This window comes from Odocoileus virginianus, chromosome 6 (genome assembly GCF_023699985.2).
Source record: "Odocoileus virginianus isolate 20LAN1187 ecotype Illinois chromosome 6, Ovbor_1.2, whole genome shotgun sequence".
Taxonomy (NCBI): Eukaryota; Metazoa; Chordata; class Mammalia; order Artiodactyla; family Cervidae; genus Odocoileus; species Odocoileus virginianus.
The window spans coordinates 52,516,748-52,536,408 of record NC_069679.1 but is presented as its reverse complement, the minus strand read 5'-3'; positions in this window follow the sequence as shown (position 1 = coordinate 52,536,408).

Genomic DNA, 19,661 nt, shown 5'->3' with positions numbered 1-19,661 from the left:
CTTTTCATTAACTTCATTTTGCAGATGAGAAAACTGAGACACCACGTTGATAGGCTTTCATCTATCTTGATGACGCCTAACAAGTGAAGAGGAGAGAATCTGATGCTTAAATCAGCACTGTTGATTAACACTCTATATTTCCTCTGCAGAGATTCTTACAGGGAAGTGTAGATGACCCTGGTAGGTAGGAGGCGAAGAACCAGGGAAAATGACTATTTAGAGTGATCTCAGTTATTTATTTTTTTTTAATACTTCAGGCTACGGTGTCTTTGAGAAACACTGTTCACATTTATTAGAGTTTGTGTTTTGTTTTTTTTTACTTTACTTTTTCATCATGTAGAATATAGCCTTTAATAGACAAACATTTCACATTTTTGTTTCAAATTGTTATACTTGTTATGAGCATTAAAAACATTTTCTTTAATCATATATTTACAGATGTTATCTAGTATCAAATGAAATTTACAGAAAAATTGGGTAATTTCTTTTGCTGTGATTCTTATATACACCAAGAGAAACATTTTTCCCTACTCTGTATGTTTATGTTCTTCATAACATTTCTACTGTTTTACTTATCCACCTTTGGAACAAAGCAATTAAATGATATTTTCCTACATTTTATTGTCAACCGATAATCTATAACCTGGTGTATAGTGTTATAATGACTTTATTTGCATCTTTCCTGAGCAGTGAGTTACCTTTATTTACCATAATTATATTTGAAGTGTTCAGAAAGAAATCTGTATTCTGTACTATCTGCCAAATCTACATAGCCCTCTTCGGAAAAGATAGCTCTCCAAATATGTTGCCATCTCAGATTTTGCTTCTGTGCACTAGACCCTTGCATCAGTTACCAGCTGGACAGTTGTGATTGTAACACTCCCTGTTGTGGACACTGTGATGCATTATCCAGATCCCTGTTTAAAATACCTCTTACTCCAGCTATGGAGTGTTTACAGTTGTCAGCCTTCTTCAGGGAGGGCTGGCTAAAGAGAAGCAGCTTACTCAGTCTTTTGTCCCTTCCCTGAGGCGATTTCCTTCCAATGACTGATCAATAGAGGAGTAATGCCTGACCTTCCCACTCAGCTGGGGACAACCCTGAGGTTTATTTCATCTTCAAAATTCCCCATAGTGCTTCTTGGGGCTTCCGTTAAGATTACATTGCTGCCCAGCTTCTCCCTTTTTCAATCCTATTTCCTTCTTTTCCTTCATCAAGAGCCAATTCCAAGGGCACTCAGAGAAATCTCTTGTATGCCAATCTCCACCTCAGAAACCCAACTTGCAATATTGACAGGTGTCTCAAATACAGATGGCTTGCTTAACATGGATTTGGGGAGAGGATGAGGACTTTTTTCTAATTCCTAAACCAGTTAAAGGCACTGTCATCCACTCTGATAACCAAGTTAGAGCTATGGGAATTTCTCTGGATTCTTCATTTTTTTAAAAATTAATTTTGAACTTCTATTTTGTATTGGGATATAGCTGATAACAATGTTGTGATTGTTTTAGGTGAACAGTGAAGGCACTCAGCCATACATATATTAATACATGTATCCATTCTCCCCTAGACTCCCCTCCCATCCAGGCTGCCACATAACATTGAGCAGAGTTCTATGTGTTATACATGTCCTTGCTTGTTATCCATTTTAAATATAGCACTGTGTACATGTCTACATGTCCATTCCAAACTCCTAACTCTCCTTCCCCATACCTCCCTGGCAAAACCATAAGTTCATTCTCTAAGCCTTGTGGACTCTTCATCCTTCATCACTATTATTTCTTTGGTTGCCAGTCCTGTTAACTTTCCCGAATTCATTTCCAAATACTGTCTTTTCTCTTCATCCCTCCTACCACTGCTAAGGCTCAAGCCTTTATTCACTTCTTGCCTGCCTAGGACAGCAGCCTTAGAGCTTACAGTACTGTAGCAGATGCTATCAGCGTTGCTACACCTCTTCTCACGCACTGTTCCCAGACCTGCCAAAGGCTTGGCTACAGCAGTCACCTGCTCCTCTTTGCCTGAGGGCTTTCTCTGGCCTTTGGAGACAACTGAGTTTGTGCCATGGGCAGACAGGAAGTGCTGGGGAGTTACACATGCAGAAGAAGCCCTAACCACTGGCAAGGAGTTGATGGATAGATATTCTGATGGGTAACTCTTAGACATATTCTGTATGGTCATACAGAGGGCTTCTGTGGATTTGAATTTTAGTTGCCCAGACTTGTAATCTCGATAATGTAAACTTCAGTGACACACCAACTGTGTCTTACTTCTTCCCTCCTGTATTAATGTTTCCTTGTCTTGCCTCCCCTAAAAACTGCCTGTGAGAAGGATCTCACCCTAGGCTGGATTGTCCCAGAAGCAGACCCTAAGGTAAGGGTTTAAGTGCAGGAAGAATTATCTGAATAAAAGACACATATGATGATTTCATTGTCTTACAAATTGAGGCAGCTAAAGGTAAAGCCCTAAGTATTTAACATGTCATTCAAAGGCCTTCATGACTTCTAGCAGGTTCTTTGCTGACTGATCAAACTGAGACCTCAAGCTGCCAAGCTTACCTGGTTTGGGCTAAATATAGGATGCATCTGACAGTTCTAAGAATAGTTCAAAGAGAACTTAATTGAGCCAAGAAATAAAGTAACCTCTGTCCTAGGCACACACAAATGTGAGCTTCTTAATGCACTTCAGTGACAAGTTTTCCCACCTACACTCTATGTTAATGGAATTTGGACTAAAATCTCTTTAATTTTTCACAGCTGAGCACTTCTTCATATTGAAGATTGAAATTTTAGAACCCACAGGAAAACAGGCATTCATTCTTATTTGTACCTTTAACTTGGCCACTAGGGTCCAAATGGAAATAAAACCCAAGGGTATATTTACCATATCTGAAACCAAGGCAAAGTGGTACCACTAAATGAATGTGTACTGAACACCTACCATATTTATTTATTTTTTTTTTAGGATGACTGAAGTTTAAAGAGGGTGGAAGAAAGTTTGGAGAGTCAGGCAGGGCGAGAAGGAGGGGCAGGGGAGTGGGACAGGCTCCAGAACGCAGGGCTGAGAGGCCCTCGGTGCGGCGGCCGGAGCAAGGGGAAAACTCGGATCGAAGAACTGCCGAACTGCCCGAGGTGGAGGCATGGCTGGCGGGCTGGGTGGAGTAGGGGCGGAGCCTGGGCGCCTATCTTCACGGGGTACTGAGACTAGCTGGGGTACTTTGGAGGGAAGGCGTCGTGCTGAGTCCGAGGACAGAGGTGGCAGAGCCTCGGGGTAGCCAGTTACAGCCGACCACTTAAAGCGAGTCAGCGTTTCTCGTTCGTTCATTTCTTCAGAGCCAACGTTTCTCGTTCGTTCATTTCTTCAGCAAAAGTTATCCTTTGAGGCAAAGACTCCGGAGTCTGGTTGATGGAAGGTAAAACAGTCCTGCATACCGCTGTGTGACTTGCTATCTGACCTTGGCCAAATCTCAGTTTCAAGTTCACTCACCTGGAATTCAGTATCATGATGTGAGAAATGCAGGAGAGGTGTTGGGGCTAGGTAAGAAGAACTGGAAGAGAAGGGAGGCTACATTTGAATAGATGCTAAATAAATTTAAAAGCTGTAAGTCTCTTCTTAAAGCCTTTCACTAAAATGGTTAATCCTGTACCCACTGTAAGTGTCTCCACTTTATACATGAGACAAATATCTTCAATTGACTAGCTAGTCCTCAGTCACAAACTTAAATATCATTTCCCCAGGGATGAATTTTTGACCCCATAATCTCTTTTCCTGAATGTCTTAGAGTTTTCCTTTTTAGCCCTTACAACTTAAAATTGTTCATTTAAGTTCCATTATCATCACTGGACTGAAAGTTCCAGGAGAGTGGGGGACACACCTATATTGTTTACAACCACATTCTTAGTATCTAATGTGTGATATATAGTGGGAGCTCAATAAATACTTGTTCAGCAAATGAATACTCAAATATGACAGATTGAGGAATTGATCTAGAATCTGGCTTTCTATCCATATGTTCTTTATGATGCATACTTTGAGCAGATTAGAGGCAAAAATATTAGTATGACGCATATCTATAAAATTGTTGCTTAGGTACATCTTGATTGGCAATGTTAAAGTGGATGAATAGCCGCTGGGCACTTTGACCAAACCTGTGGGCCTTTGTGTCATTTAAAAAATGCTTTTCTAGCTTCATGGACTGTGTGGACAGAGGAGATTGAGTTAGGAAGTCACCCATGTGGAAAACTCGGGACATGGGCTTCTCAGTGATGGATTTCACCCACAAACTAAGTTTATGAACTGCTGTCTAAAATCAGTTACCCAGCTTTTCATTTATTCATCCCTGGCTTAGTCAATGGGAATATTTTATTATTTCCCACATTAGTAGTTAGTGTTATCGCTTGGTCTTTAGGCTGTTCCCTTTATGGCTATGGGCTTCTCTGGTGGTTCAGATGATAAAGAATTTGCCTGCAGTGTGCCAGAGCCAGGTTTGATCCTTGGATCAGGAAGATCCCCTGGAGAAGGGAATGGCTACCCACTCCAGTTTTCTTGCCTGGAAAATTCCATGGACAGAGGAATCTGGTGGTCTATGAGGTCATGAGGTCACAGAGTCGGACATGACCGAGCAACTTTCACTTCACTTCGTGGATACAGGATGCCTGCCACAATTCCAGACAGTGCATATAGACAACATCTGGCCAAAAACATTTTTTTTTTTCCTGTATGTCCTTTGATTTTTAATTGGGAAGTAAAACTTTTTCCTTTAAATATATTTCTTCAGGGAAAATTTGGCTCAGATTGGGTACATATGCCCATATTTTAGTGGAAATGTTCTGGCACTTTTAAACTTCTTTATCCACAGTCTTGTCTTGTGGGGTCTGTTTTCTATTAGAGAATAGCTGGAGTGTAGTCCATCAAAGATGTCTCCAACAAGAGCTCTTACTCAGTGGAATAGACAAGCTTAAGTTTTCATTAAAAGATTTGATTTTAGAGCTGGTTTTCATAAGAGTTGAAGGGAGATTTGATATTTTAAACAATTTAGCGGTTAACAAAATAATTCCCTGCTCCTGAACGTTCCCCTCTGGGATGCTCTTAAGTTTTTTCTAAAAATTAGTTAAGTTAATTCTGTCTCCTCCTTTTCAGTTGATGGAGATCCAAAAGCTGCTGTTCTCTGTAAAAGGAAAGTCTGGAAAATCAGCTAGGAGATAAGATGCTCTGTTCTTGTTTCCCACCCTCCGTGTACTTGGGTTCCTGGGATTTCCTGAATATATCATGTACTTCTTACCTTGTGCTGTTGTTCCACTCAGACTGCTAAAATCTTACTAATTCTTCATAGAAGAGCCATCAGAACTGAGCCGAGAAGTCTTTAATGATTGTTCTCTTCCCTCATCATACTTCCTTCTTAATGCTTATTGTCATGTGACACATGTCAGTGTAGTTGTGTTGCTGATTTCCTAGTAATCTATGACCTCAAGGATTTCAAAGTATAATGTTTTACTTATCTTGATACTTCCATGACTGAATGCTGCTTAAAATAGATTCTCCTCTTTCCAGTGTCTTACCTTTTATACTATTACTTTACTTATTGAGGGGAGTCTGCTACAGTCTTTAGCCAAAACAAAAGTGATATTATGTTCATTCAGAATCTAGGCTTCAAGAAGTCTTACAGAATTGGCCAAAGGTTTCATTTTCACTTTTTCAGTACCTCTTATGTAAAAACCTGAACAAACCTTTTGGCCAACCCAGTATATGCCTCTGCTCTCATTTTCTATCAGATTAGCTTGAGTTTGTTTTCACAACATAGCAGAAGGAGTGGAAGAGGGAGGGAGGAAGGGAGGGAGACCATGTAGAGGAGAACTGAGATTATCCTAGACAAGCTGACAACCTGTTGACTGCAAAACAAGTGGAAAAGCCAAGCCAGGATTATCAGATATGTCTGTGACCCTGTGCACGCCTGTGAGCCTTCAGAAACCAGAAAAAAATCCCCATCCAACCCATAAATGTGAGGAATAAAAAATATTATGTTAATATATTTTGGAGTTGTTTTTATAGAGCAATAACCTAATGACACCATGCTCAATAATTTATTGCATTGAAACCATCTTTTATAATTGAATGAGAATTTCCATTCTTGGCAAAGAAAAGTCCTAATGAGTACACAGCCCAGATTCTTCATGGTAAAATTATCACAGTGAACAAGCTGATACAAAATGAGAAAAACAAGTTAGTAAGATAACATTTCCACTTAATTTTAAAAGATTATCTTTAAAGTATTATACCTGATACAAAAACAAGATGAAAAAGTCCAAGTGTAAAATTTAATACTAAGTACTTTCATTCTTGAAAAAAAGATTTTGATGTGCCTCAAGAGAGGACAGTAATAACATTCAAAAGTCAAATTTATTCCAAAAGACTTTCAAGCACTCTTTTATTGTTATGCTAATTAAAATTAATTCATAAATAAAATATTAAGTTGAGATGTATATATTTTGCAAATGTGGTCTATTAAAGAGCACTTAAGTTCATAACTCCTCTCAGTTGGCTGAGTTCTTAATATTGCATGGTTCTCTGCCAGGCTAGGGGGCTTATTATCATGTTAAAGTAACCGATTCTTGCCAAGAATCCTGACTTGACTTTGTCTTCACACACCTATAAACAAATAATGTTGAAGTCTCAGGGTTTTGTACGTAGCAAGGAATCCTTAGTAGCCCAGAGCTCACAAATTCAGAACTTTATATTTTATGTGGCCAGCATCAGAATGCTAATCTGAATTAGTGATGCAAAAGATATTTTCAGACTCCAACTTTCAAAACCTGTTCATGAAGAAAATATTATTATACTTTAATCATAATCTAAACAGATGTAAAAGATTGCACTGTGCCTGGCAAATTCAGTCCTGTGGTACTATAATTAAGATAAGCCACAGAGAAACTCAATAAAGGGACTAGGAGTTGGTTGCACACTCAAATCATTTGCTTCAGGGGCAGGGTAAATGGAAAGTTTAAAAGTACACAGGGTTGCGCTACTCATGTTAGAATTAAAGAGGCAAACACTTAAGAGGTGGTTCTACTCAAACCCCTGTGTGTTCAGAGAAGGCATCTTCTTGGAGATAAGACTTGGGACTGGGAAGTTCATTTAGAGATGATTATAATAGGAGGTGATAGTATTGCAAATACTTATTTGATATGGTTCCTTAGGGTCTGGCTTTCCATTGAATGCTAGTGAATTCAGTCAGTAATATTTACTGAGTACCAGGTGCATCTAGGATATGTGTTGAGTGGAAGACAACTGGCAAGGGAAGAGCACCACTTTATCCCTGCTCAGAAGTTTACTGTCTTTTTGAAATGGGAGGGGAAACTTGGAGGACATTAAATACTGAACAGCTCTGTGCTTCTTATCTCACATGTATCTTCATAATTAAATAGCTGGCAATTCCCCTGTATTAAATAGCACACATGATGAACAGGGACTCTGATCAAGTGTGACTCCAAAACTCATGCTCTTTTCACTACAAAACACTACAGAAGAGCTAGAAGAGTAACTTTTGTGACTCTAGTATTGTGTCTGTGAGAAAGTACATATACCCACACATTTATGTAAGTGCTTTTCCAGGACAAATTGCCTTCACCAGAAGTACAGTATTCTAAGGGCCAGGATACTGGTAGGTGTTTGAGTATAGTTACATCTAATCTCTTTTGGTGGGGAAATAATATGTTTTGTTTAACTCACAGTATTAGAGATACATGGGAATCAGTTGGGAGGTTGGCAGGTATTTTTTGCAATTGCAACTTTTATGGGGTCAAAAAGTTGGGGCGTTGTTAAAGGGTATCTTTGACCTAAGAAACATTAATGATAAAATATGTATTTGTTGTTGCTATTCAGTTGCTAAGTCATGTCCAATTCTTTGCAACCCCATGTACTGCAGCACACCAGGCTTCCCTGTCCTTCACAATCTCCCAGAGTTTGCTCAAACTCATGCCATTGAATTGGTGATGCCATCCAACCATCTTATCCTCTGTCACCCACTTTTCCTCCTGCCTTCAATCTTTCCCAGCATCAGGATCTTTTCCAATGAGTTGGTTCTTTGCATCAGGTGGCCAAATTATTAGAGCTTCAGCTTTAGCATTAGTCCTTCAATGAATATTAAAGTTTGATTTCCTTTGATTGGTTTGATCTGCTCGCTGTCGAAGGGACTCTCGAGTCTTCTCAGGCACCACAACTCAAAAGCATCAATTCTTCGGCACTCAGTCTTCTTTATGGTCTGACTCTCACATCCATACATGATTACTATACTGATGTTTCTGTTTTTTAATACACTGTCTAGGTTTATCATAGCTTTTCTTCCAAGGAGCTTGTGTCTTTTATATTAGTAATTGCGTGCATGCTTAGTCACTCAGTTGTGTCCTACTCTTTGCAGCCCCATGGACTGCAGCTCACAAGGCTCCTCTGTCCATGAGATTCTCCAGGCACGAATACTGGATTGTGTTGTCATACCCTCTTCCAGGGGATCTTCCCAACCCAGGGATCGAACCCAGGTCTCTCGCATTGCAGGCAGATTCTTTACCATCTGAGCCACCAGTGAAGCTCAATATGTAATTAGTGAAGACAGATATTTTAGGCAGAGTGTACTCTGATTACCCTCTCAGGAGACATTGCCATTTTATGGCAAAAATGATTAATAATAAACTTTTTGCTTCATGTAGCTTGTGGCAATTGAAAACTGCATGTGTGGTCTCCTTAAACAAAAATTTTATTTAGATGTACTTTACAAGCTGTAAAATTAATCAGATAAAAGTGTAAAATTCTGTGGTTTTAAGTATATTCATAGTTATGCAACTATCACCACAATGTAAGTTTAGAACATTTTCATCATCCCTAAGATACACCCTATACCAGATTTTAAAATCTGTTCTTCAGGCAATGAATATTTGAGTAGTTTTCACTTTTTGGTTATTATGAATGTTGCTATGAGCATTTGTGCACAAGTTTTTATGTGGACCTATGTCTTCATTTCTCTTGACTATGTACCTAGGAGTAAAATTACTAGCTATATGATAACTCAACTTATTAAAAAAAACCTGCCAAACTATTTCCAAATTGCTGCACAATTTTAAATTACCACTAGCCGTGAATGAGAGTTCAGCTTCTCTGCATCCTCGTTAACACTTGGTAGTGTCTGTCTTTCTGATTTTGGACATTCATGTACATGTGTGTGCATCACTGTGCTTTTAACTTGCATTACTGTAATAACTCATGACATTGAATATCTTTTCCTGTGCATATCATCCATTTGTATATCTTCTTAAGAGTAATTTCTTCTCAGATCCTTTGTTAATTTCTAAATTGGCTTATTTATCTTTTTATTGGTGTGTTATAAGAGTTTTCTCCAGCATTTACTGTTTGTGGATTTTTTGATGATAGTCATTTTGACTGGTGTGAGGTGATATCTCATTGTAGTTTTGATTTGCATTTCACCTATGATTAGTGATATTGAACATCTTTTCATGTACCTCTTGGCCACCTATATGTCTTCATTGGAGAAATGTCTGCCCACTGTTTTTTTGGTACAGGGAAGCAATGAGAGGGCTCATAGGTCCAAAAATATAGACCTATGGAGTAACTTAGGACAAGATAATACTGCACAATGGTATTCTATTAATTATTAGATTAAGCCATACTTTATTCATAGACAAATCAATGCTAAAGAACATGAGATTATTTAGCAGTGTCTTTATAGGTGTAATTCTGATGAGTTTGGAAGGACTGCTCCTAATAAAATATTCATTATTCTATAGGAAACTCCATTTCTAGGGTCCTTGTAGATCTAAGAAAACTCTTTGTATATTCTCTCAAGGCTTTCCAGTCATGAAAAACGTCTACCCTTACCCATAATTCTGCTTTTTAAATATAAGCACTGTTAGTCTGATATACAGAGGATAATCTTAAACATTTTTTAGAACACTCCCAGATCAAATGAACATTCAGTATTACAGCAGTGTTTCTCAAAATGGATTGTTAATGTAAAGAATGTTGTTGCAAATGACAAGTCACTGGGTAATAGGATACTCATCTTTACCATACAAATAACTCAGGTTGGAACATATATTATGAGTGATCACTATAACATCATTACAATTTTTGAAGCTGTAATTATTAAATCAAAATGTTGAAATAAGAACTATTATTTCAATGTATTAAATTACAATTGGGACAGTACATACGATATCAAATCACTCATATATTAGAAGAAAAGTAATCCAAGAGAATGCATCTAAATGTTGAGTCTTATGTTAGTTTGGGTCCTTGTATGTAGAAGAGATTTATTAGGGAAAACACTTGTGAAGAATAAAGAGAAGAGAAAGCAGAAGTGGGAAAGGGGAGCCTTCAGACTATGATCCAAGTCTGACATCTATGAAAAGAGAGAGGGAAAGAAAGAGACTTCAGGAGGAAGAACCTCAGACTGAATTGCAGCTCTGAGAAACCTTTGGCTAGGCTGCAACAGACCCTATGATACATCACAAGCTCTTTGGGTTAAAATATGGGAAGTTTGAAAATTTTGCTAATCTGTAAAAGTCAGCTAAAATTTTGCTAACCTGTAATTACACTCATCTCACACGCTAGTAAAGTAATGCTCAAAATTCTCCAAGCCAGGCTTCAGCAATACGTGAACCGAGAACTTCCAGATGTTCAAGCTGGATTTAGAAAAGGCTGAGGAACCAGAGATCAAATTGCCAATATCCGCTGGATCATCGAAAAAGCAAGAGAGTTCCAGAAAAACATCTATTTATGCTTTATTGACTACGCCAAAGCCTTTGACTGTGTGGATCACAATAAACTGTGGAAAATTCTGAAAGAAATGGGAATACCAGACCACCTTACCTCCTGAGAAATCTGTATGCATGTCAGGAAGCAACAGTTAGAACTGGACATGGGACAACAGACTGGTTCCAAATAGGAAAAGGAGTACATCAAGGCTGTATATTGTCACCCTGCTTATTTAACTTATATGCAGAGTACATCATGAGAAATGCTGGGCTGGAGGAAGCACAAGCTGGAGTCAAGATTGCCAAAAAACATATCAATAACCTCAGATATGCAGATAACACCACCCTTATGGCAGAGAGTGAAGAGGAACTAAAAAGCCTCTTGATGAAAGTGAAAGAGGAGAGTGAAAAAGTTGGCTTAAAGCTCAACATTCAGAAAACTAAGATCATGGCATCTGGTCCCATCACCTCATGGGAAATAGATGGGGAGATAGTGGAAATAGTGGCAGACTTCATTTTTTTGGGCTCCAAAATCACTGCGGATGGTGACTGCAGCTATGAAATTAAAAGACGCTTACTCCTTGGAAGGAAAGTTATGACCAACCTAGACAGCATATTAAAAAGCAGAGACATTTCTTTGCCAACAAAGGTCCGTCTGGTCAAGGCTATGGTTTTTCCAGTGGTCATGTATGGATGTGAGAGTTGGACTGTGAAGAAAGCTGAGCACCGAAAAATTGATGCTTTTGAACTGTGGTGTTGGAGAAGACTCTTGAGAGTCCTTTGGACTGCAAGGAGATCCAACCAGTCCATCCTGAAGGAGATCAGTCCTGGGTGTTCACTGGAAGGACTGATGCTGAAGCTGAAACTCCAATACTTTGGCCACCTCATATGAAGAATTGACTCATTGGAAAAGACCCTGATGCTGGGAGGGATTGGGGGCAGGAGGAGAAGTGGGTGACAGAGGATGAGATGGCTGGATGGCATCACTGACTCGATGGGCATGAGTTTGAGTAAACTCCAGGAGTTTGTGATGGACAGGGAGGCGTGGCGTGCTGCGATTCATGGGGTTGCAAAGAATCGGACACGACTGAGCGACTGAACTGAACTGAAATGTACATTCAAATGTTCTAGATAGTCTTTCATAGTATTTTTTCAAATTTTTAATATTTTATATATAATATGCTTTAAAGAATATCAACAATAGCAAAAAAGGGTAGCAACATAATAACTGGAACTATTTAATACATGAACCAGACAAAAGTAAAAATACAAGCATGCAGGTAAGATTATTCTCATGCCACTAGTTGTGTGTGTGTGTGTGTCTATGTGTGCAAGTGTGTATGTATGTGCTCCTACCTCTTATGCATAATTTAATGACCTCTTGCCTTCTTCTATTCCTGCCACTACTGAAATGACTAGTTTCATAGAGGCCAGCTTTGTGCAGGTACAAACTCACCTCTTGTTTCTTATCCTGGGACTTCTGATGCCATTATGGGGGATTCCCACAGGCACCTGCCGACTCTCCCAGATGTGCACACCTGTATACACAGCCTAGCAGTGGAAGAGAGTTAATGTCTGTGGTTCTGTCTTGAGCAATGGAGGAAGGGATGTGATGGATACATGTCACCCATTTTGTTCACTGAGTTGATGGTTCTGAAAGTCTCATGGGTTTGCAGACAATCAATTGTCTGTTGTGGTAATTAACATATCCTCACATTGTCATTCCCCACTGCCTTGTTTCATTCTCTGTCCTAAAATTCTGCTCCCTGGGATTGTATTAATGTCCTGCACTCAGGTTCTTCTCTCATGATGACCCAGATCAAGTCTTGAGGCAAAGACAGACTCATTTAATGGTGGTTTAGTTGCTCAGTTGTGTCTGACTCTTGCGACCCCATGGACTGTAGCCTGTCAGGCTCCTCTGTCCATGGGGTTTCCCAGGCAAGAATACTGGAGTAGGTTGCCATTTCCTTCTCCACATTTAATGATAGTGTAACTAATTTTTATGTAATTTTAATTCATGCAACTATTATAATTTTTATGCTATTTGTGCAATTTTTATAGAAACAGTTGGATATTTATAAAAATATAAAAACATCAATTTGAACATATTGGAACAAGCCTCTTTGAATAAATATTTCTCAGCTGACTAATTTGCCCTGAGGTTTATAAATACTCTGGCTTTCTTTCTGGGACTTGGTAGGAATGTACTTCTCTGTCATTTTTGAAATTAGGCATGAACGGAAGATTTACTATAACCAATGAAAGTTGGGTGGAAGTAAGAAGGGTCAGGCACAAGTTTTATAGGCCAAGACATAATTTTCCATGTTTCTACCTGCTTGCCATCAGAATTGTGACATATTGAGAATATATCTTTTCAACCTGTATTGCAGTGACAATGATCAGCAGATCCTACCTGTTGATCTGTGCTGAACATATAGCATTAGCAAGAAATAAACTTTGTTTTGTAAAACTGTTGAGATTTTTTTTCCAGTTGTTTGCTGTGGTTTACAAGCCAGGATGGGATAGGTTATAACATAGTGTCATGGCATACATGTGTACATACACCCACATATACTACATACTGAGTATTCCTCTAAGGATAAACACAAAATAATAACAATCATGTAATAGCCAATGAAATGAATGAAGTGAGCTCCTCAACCATAAAGTGGAAATCGTAATTGTGTCTAAGGTTCACATGTAACAACTTGTTGAAGATCATCCTGCTTGTGAGTCAAAAAGCCAGGATTCAGAACCATATTTCTAACATCTACATCTTGTTTGTTGGTGTGGATGTAGATTGTTTATGATCCCTGGTGGTCTGTCAAGTAGTGCACAGGGATGGTTTTTCTTTTTAATTCTTCTGACACATATTTTATGAATTTTATATTTGAGATTATTAATTGTAATAGTTACATGAATTATACAAAATCCATCTTTTTGATGGGTGTAGCTAATCTTAAATAATAAATTGTACCTGTGTAAAATGGATTGCATTTAAAAACACATTACAAGAGTTCCTTTTTCTCCACACCCTCTGTAGCATTTATAATTTGTAGACTTTTTGATGATGGCCATTCTAACTGATTCAAGGTGATACCTCATTGTAGTTTTAATTTGAATTTCTCTAATTAGGAATGTGGAACATCTTTTCATGTGCCTGTTGGCCATCTGTATATCTTCTTTGAAGAAATGTCTATTTAAGTGTTCTGTTCATCATTTGATTGGATTTTTTGAAATTGAGCTGTATGAGTTTGTATATTTTGGAAGTTAATCAGTTGCATTGTTTGCAAATATTTTCTTTCACTCTGTGGGATGTCTTTTCATTTTGCTTATAATTTTCTTTGCTGTGCAAAAGCTTGATCCATCTATCCCACTCTTGGGCATATATACAGGCATATATAATTCAGAAAGACTCATGCACCCCAATGTTCATTGCAGCACTATTTACAATAGCCAAGACAGGGAAGCAACATAAAGGGCTATTGACAGAGGGATGGATAAAGAAGATGTGGTATGCATATAAAATGGAATATTACTCAACCATTAAAAAGAATGAAATCATGCCATTTATAGCAACATGGATAGAACTAGAGATTATCATACTAAGTGAAGTAAGTGAGAAAGAGTAAGACAAATATCCCACAGTATAACTTATGCGTAGAATCTTAAAAATGATACAAATGAATTTATTGACAAAACAGAAATAGACTCAGATAGGAAAAAAATCTTATTGTTATAAAATGGGAGGGATAAATTAGGAGTTTGGATTATAATATACACACTACTATGGTCTTCCCTGGTGGCTCAGATGGTAAAGAACCTGCCTGCAATGCAGGAGATCAGAGTTTGATCCCTGGGTCAGGAAGATCCCCTGGAGAAGAGAATGGCAACCCACTCCAGTATTCTTGTCTGGAGAATCCCATGGACAGAGGAATCTGGGGGCCTACAGTCCATGGGGTCACAAAGAGTCAGACACGAGTGAGCAACTAACACACACACACACACGTATACACTGTGCTTTGCCAGGCTTTAGTCACTCCATCATGCCTGATTCTTTGTGACCCCGTGGACGTGGACTATAGTCCCCCAGATTCCTCTGTCCATGGGATTCTCCAGACAAGAATATTGGAGTGTGTTGCTATACACTCCTCTAGGGACATATACACTGCTATACATAAAATAGATCACCAACAAGTACCTACTGCATAGCATAGGAAATTATATTCAGTATCTTGTAATAACCTATAATAGAAAAGAGTCTATTGTTCACTTGCTAAGTTGTGTCTGACTCTTTGTGACCTCAGGGACTATAGCATGCCAGGGTCCTCTGTCCTGTACTATCTCCTGGAGTTTGCTCAAATTCATGTCCATTGAGTCAGTGATGCTATCTACCATCTCATCCTTTGCTGCACTCTTCTCCTTTTGCCTTCAATCTTTCCCAATATCAGGGTCTTTTCCAGTGAGGGTGCTTCGCATCAGGTGGCCAAAGATGGTCTGGTATTCTCATCTCTTTAAGAATTTCCCCTAGTTTGTTGTGATCCACATAGTCAGAGACTTTAGAGTAACAGTGAGGCAGAAGTAGATGTTTTTATGGATATCTAGCTGTCTCAATGATCCCACAAATGTTGGCAATTTGATCTCTGGTTCCTCTGTCTCTTTGAAACCCAGCTTGTACATCTATCTGGACATTCTCGGTTCACATACTGCTGAAACCTAGCCTAAAGGATCTTGAGTACAACCTTGCTAGCCTGTGAGAAGAGTGCATTTGTCTGGTAGTTTGACCATTCTTTGGCATTGCTCTTACTTGGGGTTGAAATGAAAACTGACCTTTTCCAGTCCTGGGACCACTGCTGGGTTTTCCAAATTTGCTGACATATTAAGTGCAACATTTTACCAGCATCATCTCTTAGGATTTTGAATAGCTCAGGTGGAATTCCGTCACCTCCACTAGCTTTGTTCATAGTAATGCTTCCTAAGGCCCACTTGACTTTTACACTCCAGGATGTCCGGCTCTAGGTGAGTGACCACACTGTTATGGTTGTCTGGGGGCATTATGACCTTTTTTTTGTATAGTTCTGTGTATTCTTGCCACCTCTTCTTAATCTCTTCTGTCCTTACCATTTATATCCTTTTTTGTGCCCATTCTTGCATGAAATGTTCTCTTGGTATCTCCAATTTTCTTTAAGAGATCTCTAGTCTTTCCCATTCTATTCTTTTCCTTGTTTCTTTGCATTGTTCATGGAAGGAGGCTTTCTTACCTTTCCTTGCTATTCTCTTGAATTCTGCAGTCAGTTGGGTATCTTTCCCTATCTCCTTTTCCTTTCACTTCTCTTCTTTCCTCAGCTATTTGTAAAGCCTTCTCAGACAACCACTTTGCCTTTTTGAATTTCTTTTCTCTTTGGGATGGTTTTGGTCACTATCTGAACAATGTTATGAACTTCTGTCCATAGTTCTTTAGGCATTCTGTCTACCAGATCTAATCCTTTGAATCTATTCATCACCTCCACTATATAATCATAAGGAATTTAAGTCATACCTGAATGGCTTAGTGGTTTTCTCTACACTCTTCAACTTAAGCCTGAATTTTGTAATAACGAGTTCATGATCTGAGCCACCGTCAGCTTCGGGTCTTATTTCTGCTGCCTGTATAGAGTTTCTCCATCTTCGACTGCAAACAATATAATCAGTCTGATTTCACCATCTGGTGATGTCCATGTGTAGAGTCATCTCTTGTTGGAAGAGGGTGTTTGCTATGACCAGTGTGTTCTCTTGGCAAACCTGTTAGCCTTGGCCCTGCTTCATTCTGTACTCCAAGGCCAAATTTGCCTGTTACTCCAGGTATCTCTTTGGCTTCCTACTTTTGCATTCTAGTCCCTTATTATGAAAAGGACATCTTTTTTGGTGTTCTAGAAGGTCTTGTAGGTCTTCACAGAAGTCAACTTCAGCTTCTTTGGCATTAGTGGTTGAGGTGTGGACTTAGAGTACTGTGATGCTGAATAGTTTGCCTTGGAAATAAACCGAGATCATTCTGTCATTTTTGAGATTGCACCCAAGTACTGCATTTCGGACTTTTTTGTTGACTGTGAGGGCTACTCCATTTCTTCTAAGGGAGGCTTTCTCACAGTAGTATATATAATGATCATCTGAATTAAATTCTCCTATTCCTGTCCATTTTAGTTCACTGATTCCTAAAATGTTGATGCTCACTCTTGCTATCTCCTGCTTGACCACTTCCAACTTACCTTGATTCACGGACCTAACATTCAAGTTCCTATGCAATATTGTTTTTTACAGCATCAGACTTTACTCTCACCACCAGACACATCCACAACTGAGTGTCACTTCTCTTTTGGCCCAGCCACTTCATTCTTTCTGGAGCTATTAGTAATTGCCCTCTGCTCTTTACCAGTAGCATATTGGACATTTACCAACCTGAGTGACTTCTGGTGTCGTATCTTTTTGCCTTTTCATACTATTCATGGGGTTTTCTCAGCAAGAGTACTGGTGTGGTTTGCTAGTCCCTCCTTTGTCAGAACTCTTCATTATGACCCGTCTGTCTTGGGTGACCCTCATGGCATGGCTTATATCTTTGTTGAGTTATGCAAGCCCCTTTGCCCTGACAAGGATGTTGTCCATGAAATTGTACATATGTGTGTTTGTGTATACATATAAAACTACATACATATATAACCGAATCACTTTGTATGCCTGAACATAATACAGTATTGTAAATCAACTGTATTTCAATAAAAATAAAAAAACACAATTGTGGAGAATACGAGAGATCTGTGAAACTAAAGAGTAATTTCTCCTTACTCTTAGATATAACATTTGCAATTCCACGATAATGTCAAATTAGTTCATAAAGAAGTAGAAGCAAATGAAGTAGTGATAAACTAGGTATAATTACTACAACTCAAAATGATGTTTAATATGTAAATACCATCTAGTACTACAGTGAATATAAAAAAATGACTGTCTGCTGGGAAGAGTGATTTTGTTAGTGTGATGATTTTTCCATAAACAACCAAGGAAAGATGAGGAAGAATCTGAATATTGGTTTTTTTGGATGGTACCACAGTACAGTCTTATGAAATTGTCATGAAACCCCTAAAGTCTTTATGTGGCTTTCCAGCAAAGCATGGTGACCGCTCTGGCAAATCAAAACATTTGTTTTTTTCAGCAGAAGTATAAAATAATACTTATAGTACAAAATTGATTGTCACTAAGACAGAAAAGAGACCAAACATTAGAAGCATTGTTTAAAATTATATAGAAAATATAAATACAATTTTTGCTTTTGATAAGAAGATTGTAAAACCACCTATAAAGTTGACAAATAAAGCTCGTACAGAAGAGACAAGCTATAGGCACAATTTCTTTACTAAAAAGTCATTTTGGGCATTGCCTTACGTCAATGGTGTACAATGAAGAAAAGCAATTACTGTCACTTACATGTTGGCAGATAATTTGCTTTTATTGTTGGACAGAGCCAATTCCAGCATATGTGTAGCACATGAAGAAATGATAGGCACTGCTTTTTGTCTCATTTATCACTAAAACTCATTTTGTAAGCTGTGTTATCAAGTAGAAATCTTTTGAATAATAACTAAGTGAGAAAGAAGATGCCCTGGGATCAGTATTGTCAGAATACCACTTGTGAGAACAACAAAGAGTGCCACTGGTGGTGGTTTTATTGCTGAGTTGTGTACAATTCTTGCGACCCCATGGACAGATAAGCCTGGCAAGCTACAGTCAATGGGATTCTCCAGGCAAGAATACTGGAGTGGGTTGCCATTTCCTTCTCCAAAGAGCACTGCTACATGAGTGAAATTGCATTTGAATCAAATCTACACATTACTTTACTCATTGGGAACTGTCATGGGTCAGTATGTTGTGTGAAGGATATTCTCTGTTTGTTTAGTTACAATAATGCTCTACCTTTTTGAGTCAGGGTCACAACAAAAAATCACATAGTGCACTCAAAATAGGATAATTCATGGATGGTTTATTTACAAAGGAACTATTTATAAGTATCTGGTTGAGAACCATAGGGGCTATTGCAGCAGCCCAGGGCTTAGTAAAACCCAATTAACAATATTTTCACTCCTTCATGTAAGTCCAGCCAAATTCATTTAATTTAAATATTGTTGACACAGTTTTTTTAGCCAAGAGAACACACTGGTCATAGCAAGCACCCTCTTCCAACAACACAAGAGAAGACTACACATGGACATCACCAGATGGTCAATACTGAAATCAAATTGATTATATTCTTTGCAGCCAAAGATGGAGAACGCTATATGATCAGCAAAAACAAGGATAGGAGGTGACTGTGGCTCAGATCATAAAGTCCTTATTGCCAAATTCAGACTTAAATTGGAGAAAGTAGGGAAAACTGGTAGACCATTCAGATATGACCTAACTCAAATCCCTTATGATTATACAGTGAAAGTGACAAATAGATTCAAGGGATTAGATCTGATAGAGTGCCAGAAGAACTCTGGACAGAGGTTCATGACATTGTACAGGAGGCAGTGATCAAGACCATCCCCAAGAAAAAGAAATGCAAAAAGGCAAAATGGCTGTATGATGAGGCCTTACAAATAGCTGAGAAAAGAAGAGAAGGAAAGGCAAAGGAGAAAAGGAAAGGTACATCCATTTGAATGCAGAATTCTAAAGAATAGCAAGGAGAGATAAGAAAGCCTTCCTCAGTGATCAATGCGAAGAAATAGAGGAAAACAATAGAATGAGAAAGACTAGAGATCTCTTCAAGAAGACTGGAGATGCCAAGGGGAAATTTCATGTAAAGATTGACACATTAAGGACAGGAATGGTATGGACCTAACAGAAGCAGAAGATTTTAAGAAGAGGTGGCAAGAATACCCATAAGAACTATACAA